Consider the following 15535-nt stretch of genomic DNA (forward strand, 5'->3'; position numbering starts at 1 on the left):
CGGTTTCAGACAACCTTCACCATAGCTTGACCTATGGCGACGGTTATTTTTTAACTTATTAGAACACCTATTTTCATCTATTGCAATGGTTACTAACCGTTGAAATAGAATCTATTGCAATGACATTAATCCATTACAACATCTATTGCGACACTTGTTATTCTGTTGCAACGCTTTTTGAGTACCTATTGGGACGCCTATTTTTATCTATTGCAGCGGTTACTAACCGTTGTAATAGATTCTATTGCAACAACATTAAACCGTTGTAATAGCATCTATTGCGGTGCTTTTGTTATTCTGTTGCAATGTTTTTTGGCAACCTATTGCAATAGTTTATCGATCTATTGCAACACTTGTTGCCACATGTTATTAAATTGAAACGATTTATATAAATAGCATCCCGTATTAACGTAAATTTTTATTTACATACATAATAAATTATAACACAATATATACACATCACAAAACAAAATACCGAGTACACACCAGTTGAGCTTGACTAGGTTCAAAGTAGATGGCAAGTGCATATGCTATCCCAGTAACACAATATACGACACAAAGCAAGACGACATAATTATCGAAAATTGAAGATCTTGGATTGTTGAAGAAGTAGAACACAGAGATAATTTGCAGCCTTTACAATAATATTAATATGATCAATGTATCCTTAGCCAGAAAGTATGCCAAACGGCTCATGCCAGATGCACTCTCTCTCCAGTAGTGTAATTTATCTAGAGAAAATAACCTCAAAGCCGCAATCTGGGTGGGAAGATCTGGAAAACATTTTGGAAGATTAGAACTTAGGTAAAGTAAAAAATGGTAAGGAAGATAGATGAGACTACCAGTAACAATCTTTCATGTAAGTTTGAAAAACCAAATAAAGATACAAAACCAAAATAAGTATAGTACTACATATTTTCTGACATATCCATATTTTCGACAAAATAGATGCTATTCTTCCAAGGTAAAAACAACAACATACAGAGTGAAATTCCACAAAGTGGGGTTGAGTGTAAGCTGACATTACTACTACTTAGATGTAGAACTATTTAGATGTAGAGAAACTGTTTATGAAAGACCCTCGGTTCAAGTGAAGAAAATCAAAGTAGTAATTTAAAGAAGAGACAGTAGTAAAGAAAACATGTCAATGAATAGCAAAGCAATGCGGAGTGTCATTCTTCCAACCCAACCATGCTAAATCCATAATTTAAATTCTTGGTCTAAACTTACAATTTGGAAGAGAAATTCTGGGCTGGGTGTGAAAAATGCTATTACATCTCTATACTTTAACGTCATTTCTATTATACTAACTCCTTTTCTGAACAACTACTAATAGTGAGGAGGGACAAAGACAACAACTGCAATTAATTTTCTTTTTTACTTAAAAATAGTTTTTCAGTTCATTCCAGAAAATTTTTACATGATACCATGTACAGTATGCTAATCTTAGATCTGCACAACTCATTACCGCTACCAAAAAGGGCAGTCCGATGCACTAAGCTCCAACTATGTGCGGGGCTCGGGGAAGGACCTGATCACAAGGATGCACCGTACGCAGCCTCACCATACATTTTTGCAAGGGGCTATTTCTAAGAAATAGCGCAGGGACTAGGGAAGATCCCGACCATAGGGACCTATTGTATGTAGCCTCACCTTACATTTCTAAAAGGGGTCGTTTCCAAGGCTTGCACCTGTGGCCTCCTAGTCACATGCAGGCTCCCCTTCAACTCATTATCGGTACTAACATTTACGAATTGTTAGCATTAAGAAAGGAGCAGAATTATAAGTGATAACATAGAGATAAACTACATGATTTTAAAATCGAGAACTTTTTCTCCTAGATTTGCAAACATATCTAATCAACTGTCTTTAAGTCATCAATCCTCTTAAAGATAAAAACCTTAAAGTATATACACTGTTCAGAGGTTTTGAACTTACAAACTGCAATGACGTTGTAAAGGTACCCCATAAATCCAAATGTTTCATCACTCACTTAAGCAAGTGTTCTCAAACAGAGTCCAACAAGTAATAGAATCAGAAATCAACTGCTTGTATCCTGGCTTCTCACAATCGCTGCTTCCCGACTCTGGGAATGTGAAGTATCATAGATGTCAACCATCAAAACAAATGAAACTAAAAAACATTTGTAATCAACTAACACTGTCACATGAATACTCCCCCCCCTAAGCGTCCATAGAAGCTTCTCAGTTGGTCACACACACACATCTTGAAAAATAATTAGGATGTAGCCAACTGAAAAGGAGAGAAACTTATATGAACATATATATGCATGCATCTTGAATAGTAAGTAATTAGAAGGTATACAAGTTAAAAGAAGAGAAATTTATTATTACCTTCCAAGGAAATACTTATATTGAAGCAATACACCCGGGTTTTCCGATGAGACAAGTCCGACCATGCCTAAAAGTTGAACCTCATGCGGTCCTTCTTCTGTGCAATATTGGATTTGATCTCCGACCACAGGTCTCCAGATTGATCTGAGGTAGCAGCTGCAGGACTTACTCCATCAGCTGAATTTTCTCCAACTGAAGATGCTCTTGATCCAGAAGAATCTAGCATATCTGGTGGTATGGGGTATCCGTATGAAGCATCCATCTAACAGGAAGATCTCTATAGCTCAGTCCTGTGCTCGAGAGTTTATAAATTCCTTATAAAATATCAATGAAATGATCAGGAGGATTAACGTGATTAGTTACAGTTATTCCAATGCCTGCAAAGTACTCTTAAACTGTCTTTACTGGTCCTTGATATACTTTAAGGCCACCATTTGCTAGAATTATCAAATCGTCAAACATTCTGAACAAAGAATGGCTGCAAAAGGAAGTAATTACTGAGGTAGGGCATCCATTGTAAGGTTCGGTTGGTTATTTTATAAAAGACAGTTTTCCTCAATGAGTCTATGTCAAACCATCCCAAATATGGTTTGTATCCTTCCATATCACTTTGGTTTAGATAATCTATGGTGCAATCCTTTATTCTAGAAAATCTCTCCTAACATTCGAATTTGATTCACAAGTTTCATCAACTTGTTTGAGAATTTTTATCACATCGTTAGTTTCCTCACTTCTTAAGTTCTCTAGTTATCGATCTTGGATAATGGTTTACTAGTTTCCTCCATTCACTAGTTTGTTATAACATAACCCTTTATTTTTAAGATGTTTTACTTAAGGCAAAGTGTTATCAAAACAACTTCTTTAGGTTTGCGCAAAAATTTTATCTTCAATTCCATAAATTCCAAATGTGAAAAATATTTGAAATCTACTACTAAATACCTGCAATTGGTATCTTCTCAGTGCCCATGTTTAGAGCTTTGCGCAACTCTAACAAGAACCACATCCAGCTATCATCATTTTCTTTATCGACAACACCAAAAGCAAGTGGAAACACTCCACCATCAGCATCAAAAGAAGTCGCTGATAGTAAAGTACCTAAGTATTTGCTCTTAAGCTGGATACCACCAAGACAAATAACAGGCAAGCAACCATTCAGGAACCCATGAAAAGAAGCATAATAGGAAATGAAGAATCTCTAAAAGCGACTATCTGAACTAGCTGTAAAAACCTCAGCATGACTTCCAGGATTTGTCTTCTTGATTTGCTCACAATATGCAGGTAAATAAATAAAGCACAGGAAATAAACAAAGAATCAACTTATATATAAAAGATCTTAAAAAACCTTACAAAAGGCCAAGGAAATAGTTGTAAGCTATGCCTGCCATGTATAATGATTTTGAAACATCAGACATTTACTCAAAGTGAGATATAGAAGACAAAACTTCACGTTGGAAACAACTTAAAAGAGGTGACAGAAAATTTTTCTTTTGTATCAGGCTATGTATATAGTAGAGAAAAGATATAGTTCAACCCAAGAAATAAAATAATAAGCAAAATAGAGATTTCTCCAATAAAATCGCATCCAAATGGAAAGCTCCTTCACCATTGACGTCACATGCAAATCCTTGTGATAGGTTCAAAGGGTGACTGTCAACATCTCGTGGAGACAATAAAAATATTTAATTAGTGCATATCCACAAATCCACTGAAAGTAAGATCTATTTTGTAATTCATTTTTCAACCTCCAGAAGAACATAACAGCTATTACTTGATGCTTATCAACATCATCCAACAGAATCTATAACTTATATTAGCTCATATATTTTATGACTGGCCAGCTTATAAAACTGTTTTGACTAATTCCTAGAATGATAAGTAGGACGTCCAGCTAAGTTCGATAAAAGTAGCAACACCGGAAAAAAATAGACAAGAAAAAAAGTAGCTTATGCTAATTCCTATCACACAACTTGGTGAATTAACTAACCTATCTTTCTTCTTCACTGTCGTCATCCAACACGTCATCCTCTCCAGCCTCTACAAGATTTTACAATGCAACTGCTTTAGTCGATTGCCCAACTTACCCCCGATGAAGAAGATATGACGCTTGAGCACCTTAGAACAACCTCTCTTAGAACTAAAGCATTTTTCTTTGTACCAAATACACCCTAAATCTTAACACTTGAATCAGTAGAAAAATACAAAAATTTAAACTACATTTATGAACAAAACAAACTACTCATATTACCTAAAGACTCAATTTTTAAACTTTTAAACGACTACTCATCCTAGCCAGAACAGTATAGGTAGGCCACTGTGGATTTACAGAAGCTAAAATATTGGTAAACTATTGCAAGTTTACAAAAGCTAAAACACACACTGAGCTTCTAAATTTAAAAACTTAAATTAGGTCAAATCATTAATTAAAAGAATAGTTTATGTACACAGTTGGATTCAGGAAGTATTTCATTCCGAGCACTAAGTTGTTTGGGTTTAAATCGTCATCACTTGGTGCTAGTTTTCTGGAGCGTTGTGTTGTAAGCTTAATATTTTGAAGATAGAAATAGTGTAGGTCAGTTTCGTTAGTGTCCGAGACTTCTGAGTTGAAGAAAGGGACATAAGAATTGGACATAGAACCAAAGAACTGCAAGTCTCTTCAGCAACCTAAATTTGTTACACAGACCACAATGTTGCTCACATATGCCACGGAAATCAATTCAGAAAAAAGAATGTTTCCTAATCATTTTGTACGTTTATATATAACATATTGCAACATGAAATAGGTTTGTATTAGCTCGCCATCTTATGGTCAACCACGTTAAGAATAAAAGCAATATTTTCTGAGTTAAGCTATTTCATGAGTAGTTTACTATTTTTGAAAAAGTCCAAAATATTTCACTAATATCCCGCCCCACGGTAATTCCAAAATTCCAATAATTTTCAATCAATATCAAAAGCAAGAAGTTCACTCCATTTTTAGCAAGAATTAAAGCAAAAATCCTAAACAGAAGCAAAACCCAAAAATTAGGTCAAAATCCACAGCTCAATACAGTAGATCCGATTCAAGGATACAAATGGCATATATGTTGGACCGAATATCCCTGACACCAGTAAATCGATGGTACGTGCTAATTATTTGTTCTTATGTGACCAACCAAACACTGTATTTCTTTAACGCTAACCAAATGACACATAAATGCTTGCGGGAAAAAAAAGAAGCTGTGTGAGAACTTACTGGTAATGAACAACAGAAATTCCTTCGAACAACAACATAAATGAAGTGATTGAAATATAGCTACCAGGTCGAAGAACACCTAAATGTTGGAATCAATGCTACCAGATCGAAGAACACCTAAATGTTGGAATCAATGCTACCAGATCTCGATCTCCAAGGCCATGATTGAAATGTAGCAATTTCGTGGTTTAGCGATTTAGCGTTTAGCAATTGGACGAGTAGGTTTAAGCTTGAGATTTAGGTATTGAAATATTTCTCGGAGAAACAAGTTTTATTAAAATGTTTTTGTTTTGTCAAACTTACTAAAATTTCCCGTGAAAATGGAGGGAATAAACTAAGCGTTGCTATAGTTTATTTTATTTATCTATTGAATATTTAATGTCAAATGTGATGGTTATGGTATTAAATTATAGCTAATAGAATAATAATTTTTGACAACGCTTACAACCGTTGCAATAGATCATCTATTACAATACTTTGTTAACCATCGTTAAAAAGTTTGTTGCCATTGGGGTAATTTCCAGTAGTGTGCAGAGCTTTAAATGGGCCATTGGTTGAGCCATTACAGATATTATTGGAATTCCACCAATAATTTGTACTCATAAAACTTAGCTGGAACCCAAGTGTATACATATCATCGATTATCAATGTCGTCCTAATCCACCTATGAAAGAGGTGATGATGAAAGACATCATTAAGTGGTTAAATGCAAGTGTGGTTCACCTTATTATAGATAGCAAGTGCGTGAGCCCAATTCAATGTGTGCCAAAAATAGTGGGACCACTATTGTCCAGAATAAGAAGAATGAGTTGGTGCTCATGAGAACAGTTATGGTATGGAGAGTTTGTATGAATTATTGGAAGCTAAACACTTAAATGCAGAAGGATCACTTTTCTATGCTATTTATGGATTAGATTTTAAACCATCTTACAATTAGAGGATGGGATTATTTTCTTGACGGTTATTTGGGGTATAATCAGATATCTTTTTCCCTTAATGACTAAGAAAAGATCACTTTCAGATGTCCATATGGTATGTTTGCATTTGAGAGGATGCCTTTCGGACTTTCTAATGCTCCCGCCACCTTTTAAAATTGTATGATGTAAATTTTTTCTGATATGGTGTAGGATACTATAGAGGTCTTTATGGATGATTTTTCAGTCATGGGTGATTCTATTGATAAATTTTTGGCCTTTTTAGATAATGCACTTCAGAGATGTGAGGAGTGCAACTTGGTGTTGAATTGAGAGAAATATCATTTTATGGTTAAAGAGGGTATAGTATTGGGGCACAAGATTTCAAAGAAGGGCATATAAGTTGATCGAGAAAAGTTTGAAGTAATTTACTCCATCTATTTCTGTCAAAGGTATTAGAAGTCCCTTGGATCATACAGGTTTCTATAGGAAGTTCATCAAGGACTTCTCCAAAATTGCAAATTCGTTGTGCGTGTTATTAGAGAAAGAAGTGAAGGTTTGTGTTGATGTAAGCCTTAGGGAAGTTAGAGTAGCTAAGTTACCTAAGTTGTGACACGACATTAAATCAAGCGTTGCATAGAAGGAAACCTATGGGCTTATTGATGAATTATGAGTATCCAACATATCTACACTGTGCTGCAACGTTTATGAGTATCCAGCATAGGACCCATGTTTTGTACTTATTACATCATAAGGTAAATTATGTGTTCAGTGTACAGGGCTGAAAGGTGCAACAAAAGACCAAAAAAATTTATGGTGCCCAGGTCCTCATTGGGGACACAACGAGTCATAGGGACTTCCTACGACTCATCACCAGACTCGTCAGGAGGAGCCCAAATGAAAGCCTTTAGGTTAGTGGTCTCTGAAGTCTGGACAACTCTCAGTGACTATGACTCTTCTCCTTGAGTCATCATGATAGGAGACCTAGGTAAGATTAAATCCTAAATATAGGGGAGAGAACGACTCGTAAACAATGGCTAGGAGTCATTGCATATGACATAGTCAAAATAAAAAATCACGGACCTTAAGGGATGACCCGACCTGATGACACGAAATAAAAATGGAATTAAATCCCAAAATGGTCCCTTTCCTTTTTAGATGCCTAAACTCCTTCCATATTCCATAACCAGTTCTTCCACTTTAAAAATACTCCTAATTATCTTAAGATTCCATCAATCAAGTTCTTCTCGTGCTGAAAAAGGGTTATCGTTTTAATCTCATGAATAGGTTAAAAAGTAACTTAGAAATCCAAGCAAATATCTCTATTGCAAAGTATACAAATCTTGTTTCAAATTCAATGTTAATACTTATATAATTACAATAATTTTATTAGGATTTTTTTAGTTTAAAAAGTGCCCAAAGTTAAGTTCAATCTAGGGTTCATGAGAATGATAAAGTTATTGATAAATGGCATAGAAATTGATGGGGGGAATGATTTACAAATGAAATTATGAAGGAAAATGTGAAGGGAAGTTTGAGAACCCTCGAGAGATTGGTTTGAACAAGATCCATCCTTAAATATACATGTTGCAGTTTCTATGAGCCTTATAACAACTCGCAGGGTAACCTACAAAGTCATTATATGACTCGTAGCCACTGATAATATGAGTGGGTAAGGATGAGATCTTTATGATCACACTATAACTCACACTAAGAGTCATTATCTCACCTTATGACTTGTAGTGTGGACTCGTAATGACTGGGAAAAAATAAGTAATGAGCAATTATTCTTTGGTCTCTTTACATGTCCTCTAACGAGTCGTAGAGTGACCCAATGACTCATTGGGTGGAAACGTAGGGTGTCCAATAACCAAGATACTTTATTATATTCCACCCTACGAATGTCAGGACAACTCGTATCCTCTGGCAGCTAGTCGTAGTCAGACTCGTAGGGTGCCTAGACACTTACACTATTTTTTGTTATTGCTTGTTTTTATTTCCTTTTCATAGTAGTAGATATATTGTGTCTTTCCTCATGTAAAAATGGCTCCACTAAGATGACACCTAAGAGCTAGGCTCATCCTACCACTTATCAACTTAGGGATGAGCCCACTGATGACAAGTCCCGTAGTTTCGTAGATGAATATCCCATCGTAGAATCAGTGGAAGCCAAGAGCAGATTACCTTTGGGCACGAAGTGCACACGTCCATGCCAGTCACCTCCATAAGCTAAGCTCCAGATGAAGAAACCATGTCAGTCACCACCTCACTCCTTTCCTCAGTTTGAAGAATGAAAAGAGTTTAAATTAGAGCCAGACCCTGAGAAAGGCGAAGAAGGGGAGAAAGATACTTCTTCTAGCAGCAAATCCGACAGTAGAGGTTCTCAATTGGGTTCAAAAAATAGTAATAAGGATGAAAAAGGAGAGTTAAGTGAGAGTACACCAGTGGAGATACCTCCTTCTCAAAAAGCTTAACCCACGTTATATATTAATCTTTCCCTGGTGCCTATCATTAACCGATGCGGGTACCCTAGGATGCAAGAATTATATGAGTGGGACAATGCTATCATCCCCACTACATAGAGGCCAAAGAAAGAGTTCTACCATGAGCGCAAGTTGAGCATAGTAGGCATGTATTAGATGCCAGATTTTGAGGTTAGGATAAAAAATTACCATTTCAAGTGAATTCTAGAGTAGCTGGAATATATAGCCCAATACTAGTCCAAGAGTTTTATGTAACATATTTGACGGAGCTGAGGCGGATGTACCCGCATGGGATGTCATAGAAGGGAGGTGTCCCTCTGTATTCTTTGATGGTTTGAGGTGTTAGGGTGAACATCTAAACTCGGACCATATCTAGATTCTTCATAGATAAGAGTTCCAGCTCCCCACAGATATTACAAAGATTGATCACCACATTGAGAAAATGTGAAATGTGAAGATAAAGTAGATCGGGTCAGATAATAAATTTGTGCACTTCAGATGGATTGTTAGGATTATTGCCGCAACACAAGAGGAGACGCCTTGTATTGTGGGCCAAATAACTCAGATTAGGAATGGGAACCTAAATTTTGTATCCAAGGCATGGTGGATTTTGGTTTAGCATCAGCTGAGCCTGACTTTAAGGGATAATATCCTAAGTCCCTATAGAGCAATATTAGTCGCTGATATTATGGAGGGTTATGAGATTGATGTAGACAAGATCATTGCGAAGGAGTTTTATGATTGGATTATGAGTACATATCCTAATATAGTATTCTCGTGCTTATTGACTCAGATATACCTTGATGAGGGAGTGCCACTGATTCAAAAGATTGATCACTTTTTGACGGTCTATCAAAACCATGGATTTAGGGCTAACTTGAGATTCTTGAAGGCTAAGGTTGGTTCTTTGCTACATCAGGTAGATTTTAAGCCAGTGGGTAGATGGAAATTGATACTCCGAGGTTTACGGACCATAGAGATACTCCTGCAGAGACTTCTCAATCTGAGCAATAGGCCTCCATTGATTCTCTAGGATCCTCATAGGCCCCTAATCTTCTACCTTTTAGATCGTCCACATTCGGGCTACTTGCAGGTAGCTATGCTTTAGTCATGTTGGATTTCCTTACTAGTGTGCTAAAAAAATTAGGCACGCTCGAGTGACCAGTGACTAACATTCAGGAAATGGTGCATCCTTATGTCAAAAAGAAGACTAAGAGAGAGATATGGGGTATGAAAACCTAATATAATGGATTTGAGCAATGGATTATCTAGAAGATGGTAGGAGTTCAAGACCCATATCTGACAGGCATAAAAAAGGAGCTGGCCGCTCTCTACTCTACTATTGATAACATACTTATGAGGTTGTTCCTTACCTAATCTATTACGAAAGAGATCCTTATTAATGATGTATTATATATTTGGGGCACAAAATATAAAAAAAGACTATTGATAATGAAAAAAGATAGTGACAGTAGAATAGAAGAATGAGTAGAAGAGAGAAAGATGATATACAGGCAACATAGGTAGCAAGCACGTAGACATTACAGGACCATTTGCCTAGGGTCCACGAGATAGGAGCAAGATTTTATATCTCCCAAATAGGTAAGATGACAGCTTCAGCTACAACATATGTGAGTAAGAGCATTGTTTCACCTCCAAAGATCTAGACCTCTTTGACAGCACCAATAGTGATAAGAGTGTCCCGGTCACTGCTGGGACCACAGTTGATGAGAGTATTCTGACGCCTCGCCTACTGAGATGTCATGATTTGATGCCTGGTGCACCGAGGTATATCTTCATCCCTTATTTTTACTTTGTAGCTTTACACTAGGGATAGTGCATAGTCTTTAGTTGGGAGTGGGGGTTACCATAATCGAGAGTTTCATGCCATGTTTCTTTTTTCGTCGGTTGCATTATCATAGTAGAACTAGCATGTTTAGGTCATATTGTGCTTTTTTTTGTTGTTTTATGTTTGTTTATGTTTAATAAGGAAAAAAATAAGGAACCTAAGTGCAATTGAAATATTTTGTTTGTTCTAAGTGTTTTGAAAAAATGATACCCCTTCTAACATTTTTGTGAACTATGTGATTATTGTGAATCTAGTTGTGTCATAAGAATTACAAATAAAATAATCATAGCTTAGCATTGCATGAACTGTATAGGTAGTAGTTGGTGATAAAACCCTATACCATGTGCATGTGAGATACTTACCTAGTTTCCTTTATGCATTTAATCCAGAATTTGCCCGATTAGTCTTGCCTAGGTTATAGGATAGTTAGTTAGGACATGATCGTAGGTCATTTTTTATTTAGTCCATCTTAGCCTAAAAAACCATCCAAATATGAATAAGTATTCCTTGATCCCTAAATTTGAGCCTACATGGACCAATTTTCTTATTTTCACCTTATCACCTTCATAATTTGATTAGAATAAACCTATTTTGGCCCTGGACCCTCCTTAGACACTATGCACCTCAACTCTGGCAAATTGCCTAAGTTAAGGTTGGCTATCATAGGGGTGTGTAGTTGAAATTGCGTATGAAGAGGAGTGTGAATAAGAGAAAACAAAATACGATTTGGGTGAGGTAAAAAAAATAAAAGGAAAAAGAGAGAAAAATGAACAGAGCAGAAAAAAATGAAAAGTAAAGAAAGAAAAGTAAGAAAAAAAGATAATAAAGAAACCATACCCAACCTGAATAAGCAATAAACAAGAAAAAGAGAGACATAAGGGAGAAGTAAAAAAAATTGATTGATAAGTTGATCTTAAATTTAATTGTAGTGTCAAGGTGGGTTAGTCACTATATTTCCCAAATGTACCATACCAACCCCTCAATCCTACGTTACAAGCCTAGTTAAGTTCAATAGTAATTCTAGTTCGACTGTCTAAAAAACTAAGGTAAAGAAAATAAGGGCAAGCCTATGGTATTCTATGCTGATTGATTGGAACTTCTTTTATTAGTGTGAGTGTCTCGATATTCTTCTGCATTGACATGCATGATCATCTTGTGAGAGTAGGACTTCTTTGTTTTGAGAGTATATGGATTGTTGTTGATTGCTTATCTATTAGGGCAGTGTATATTTCATATTTACTTGGCTATATTGCTTAGGTAATGGCATATCTTGATTCTTTCTGTCACTTTGGAGTGCTGTGTAGGTCCAGACAGTAGTTCTAAATATTTTGAAATAAGAGGGGTTAAAAGTTTTTGAGCTAAAATTGAGTTAATTGTCATAAGTGCTTAGGTTTATCTTAGTTAAGCATCGTGTTATGTTGTTATCTATTCCTTTCCCGAGACATGAAAATGTTCTAAGTTGAGGGTATTGGTATGCCATGGTTTCATGGCACATTCAATGCTTAAAACTACAAAATTATGCAAGTAGTTAGGCCATTTTACTAGATGTTATGTGTTTTAGCATTTGTATTGTAGAAAAATAGGGTTGGAAGTGAGTAGTATAAAATAGGCAGAAGAAACTCTAGAAAGTGAAGTTGCTTTAGACAATGAGTTATTGGTTGACGTTATGACGTGTTGTCTAAGTTGTAGTGTGATCGGTGAAGGAATCAGAGATGAGAAATAAAGTGACACTAGATATGACTCGTAGGAACTAACTACAAGTCATAGTGATTATCATTCTAAACAAAATGGTGACAAAGTTTTGAAAGTATTAAAGTTTGGGCCCATTAGATATGATACTGATAACGAGTCATTAGATCCGACTATGACTTGGAGTGAAGGACTTAATGAGCATCTAGTGAAAAGACCTAAAAGCTAAAAATTCACTGGAGAGCCAACGAGTCTAGCCGACGGCTTGTAGTGAGATGAAATAAGTTTTCACTAAAGAGCAGAAAAGATAGGAAACAAAGTTGACAAAGAGTTGTCATTAGTCTAGACAACTTGTTATCAAAGGCATAGCCATAGTCAACCTTATTTTCCTATTTCATTTTTGTTAGGATTTGTAGGTTATTTTATGAAACTATAATTTCCCCTTTGATGTTTGTGTATCAGTTTACGCCCTTTTTACAGTCACAGCACCATATAGATTCTGAGTTGCAGTTTTTACAGTTGGATATTAATTTGAAATTCTTGTTTTTATTCTTCAATTATTGTAATATTATTCATATGTTTTCTCTTATAGATTCAATGGATGTTTTTTCAAATATTAGCAACTAAACCCCTAACTAAGGTTGTGGGAACCTTGATGAAATAACGAAGTAGAGGTAATGCTATGTCATTCTTGATCAATATTCTTGTGTGTATTGTGATCTTCTTCAATTTGATTACTTTCTTAAAGGCTACATAAGTTAACAACCCACTTGTATTTGATACTTACTCTAAAAGAGAGGTTGAGATTAGAAAAAGAAGATCACAATAGTAATTTGAAGCTATCAAACTTTATCTACTTAAATTGACACTCAAAAGGTAGTAGTTAATCTGGGATCTAGGACAAGGATTAGTAAGGCGACACTTTGACACTCAAAAGGTAATGAGTGAAATTCAACAAAGGCATTTACAAGATGTTTGGTGATATATATCTTGCCAGATTCTTTCTGCAAGGAATTGAGATAGTGAGATAGAGCACGATAAGTCTAAAAAGTTGCGAACTTAGTGGGAACATAGTCCTAGTATTCATATCATATTGATTTCAACCTAAAGAGATCAACATTTGTTGCTACTGTTATTGTTTTGACAAAATCCCCCAATTTACTTTTTCTTCATTTTTCTGGCTACTTCAGCAAGTTCGTGATAAAGATTTGACCTATTCCCTATGGGTTTGACCCTAACCTTTGTTGGATTATAAATTTTAAAGCGACCATGTTATGCTTTCTTGGAGGTGTAATCTTAGGTGACATCAACTTCCATAGCCGTGATCATACATAAATCCTTATATTGTGAAGGTGGATTGAGTGTTTCATATACTTTGAAGACCACCTCTTCATTATTTAATTTCATTGTTAGAATGCCCTCTCTAAGATCAGTCCATGCTCCTCCCATCACCAAGAATGAATGACCTAGTATGATAGGTACTCTATATTCTGTATCATTATAAAGGACAATAAAATCAGTAGGAATAATGAACTTATCAATCTTAATGAGCATGTCTTCTATGATTCTTTCAAGATTCACTTTGGTTCTGTTTGCCATTTGGAGCACCACAAAACAATGCCTTGGCTTCTCCAATCCAAGAGTATCGAACACAAATAGGGGAATTAAGTTTATTCTTTCCCCTAAGTCAGTGAAAGCATGGACCACCTCACTTTCACCAATTTTTACGGGGAGGATGAAACTCCCAAGGTCCTTTAACATTTTTGGCATATTACGTATCACCAAGAAACTTCACTCCTCAGTAAGTATCAACATTTTATTATTGCCTAGATTTATCTTATTGGTCAACACATCCTTCACGTACTTAGGCATACCCTACAAAACATCTAACAATGGAAGGTTAATATGAAGTTCTCTGAATGTGTAAAAGAACTTCTCAAAACATGCATTCTCCTTGGCCTTTTTGATCTTTAAGGAGAATAGTGGTGGTGTTCTCTCTTGTGCCCACTCAGCTGCCTTTTCTTTTGGGTACCCAGACTTCACTGAATTTTAAACATTTTTGGATGAAACTTACTTCTCATCTTTTTATTGTGGGACAAATTCAACCTGTATCTCCTTATTTTTCTTTGGAGGTCTATCAATCAAATCTCTACCACTTCTCAAGGTGATTGCCATTACATGCTTTGGATTCTCTGTCACTTGGAAAACTTCCTTGAGGTCATATATTATGGGCCTGAGCTAACTGCCCTAACTGTATCTCTAGTTTTTTGAGCAAGTTGCTCATTTTTAATCCCTTCAACCATCTGTTCTTGTTATTCTAGGATATTTTTAAATTTCTCTTTATTAATATTATCATGCATGTTTTGCTGCTGATGAAACTACTAAGTCGGAGTCAGATGATTTCCCTATGAGTAGTTTGGCTAACTCTACCACTTGTGGTTATAGGCATTACCATAATCCAGACTACCCTTCCATGCAATTCTTATAAAGTTAACTGATTCCAGATTTGTTCTATATGAGTTCGCAAAGTGACCATTAATTCCATAAATCTCACACCTAGATAGGGTTTGTTGGACTAAATTTACTTGGGACTAAGGTTGGTTCACATCCAACTTGCAGAACTTTATCATCATTTGATTTTGTAAGGCTGACAATTGAGTGGCAAGGATTGTGACATTAGCCATCTCAATAATCCCAACAGGATTCTTTAGTATAGTTCTAGACATATCCCCAGTAATTAAGGATTACCTTGTGTAATTCAGTTCAGCAAAGTATACACCACATCATAAGTTTTTTCTGAAGCGTGACCACCAGTAGCTAAATCTAATAAAATTTTTGTGGTGTGGTTAAGGGATTCAACAAAAGTATGAACCAATACCTCATCTGTCTGTTGGTGGTATGGGTTATCCCAAAGAATAGATTTGAATATCTCCCATGCATGATACAAGTTCTTGTCCTTCTTCTGCTTAAAAGTCAAAATCTCACTACCTAACCTTACAACCATGCCAGACGAA

The 15535-nt window shown here is 35.9% G+C and overlaps 1 long non-coding RNA gene across 6 annotated transcripts; it reads right to left on the reverse strand.

Moving 5' to 3' along the window:
* Nucleotides 1-405: 405 nt before the first annotated feature.
* On the reverse strand, nt 406-5934 carry LOC107845576. Of its 6 annotated transcripts, XR_007045766.1 has the most exons (5): nt 5587-5923; nt 4339-4388; nt 2355-3468; nt 1939-2253; nt 406-773 (listed from the first exon to the last, which is right to left on the reverse strand). It is a non-coding gene; the product is annotated as an uncharacterized LOC107845576 (long non-coding RNA). The 6 variants fall into 6 exon arrangements; XR_007045764.1 differs by having other exon boundaries at nt 1939-2086; nt 2160-2253; nt 2355-5934; XR_007045765.1 differs by having other exon boundaries at nt 2355-4388; nt 5587-5924.
* Between the last annotated feature and the right edge of the window lie 9601 nt (nt 5935-15535).

The sequence above is a fragment of the Capsicum annuum genome, chromosome 10 (genome assembly GCF_002878395.1).
Source record: "Capsicum annuum cultivar UCD-10X-F1 chromosome 10, UCD10Xv1.1, whole genome shotgun sequence".
In the NCBI taxonomy this organism is placed as follows: domain Eukaryota; kingdom Viridiplantae; phylum Streptophyta; class Magnoliopsida; order Solanales; family Solanaceae; genus Capsicum; species Capsicum annuum.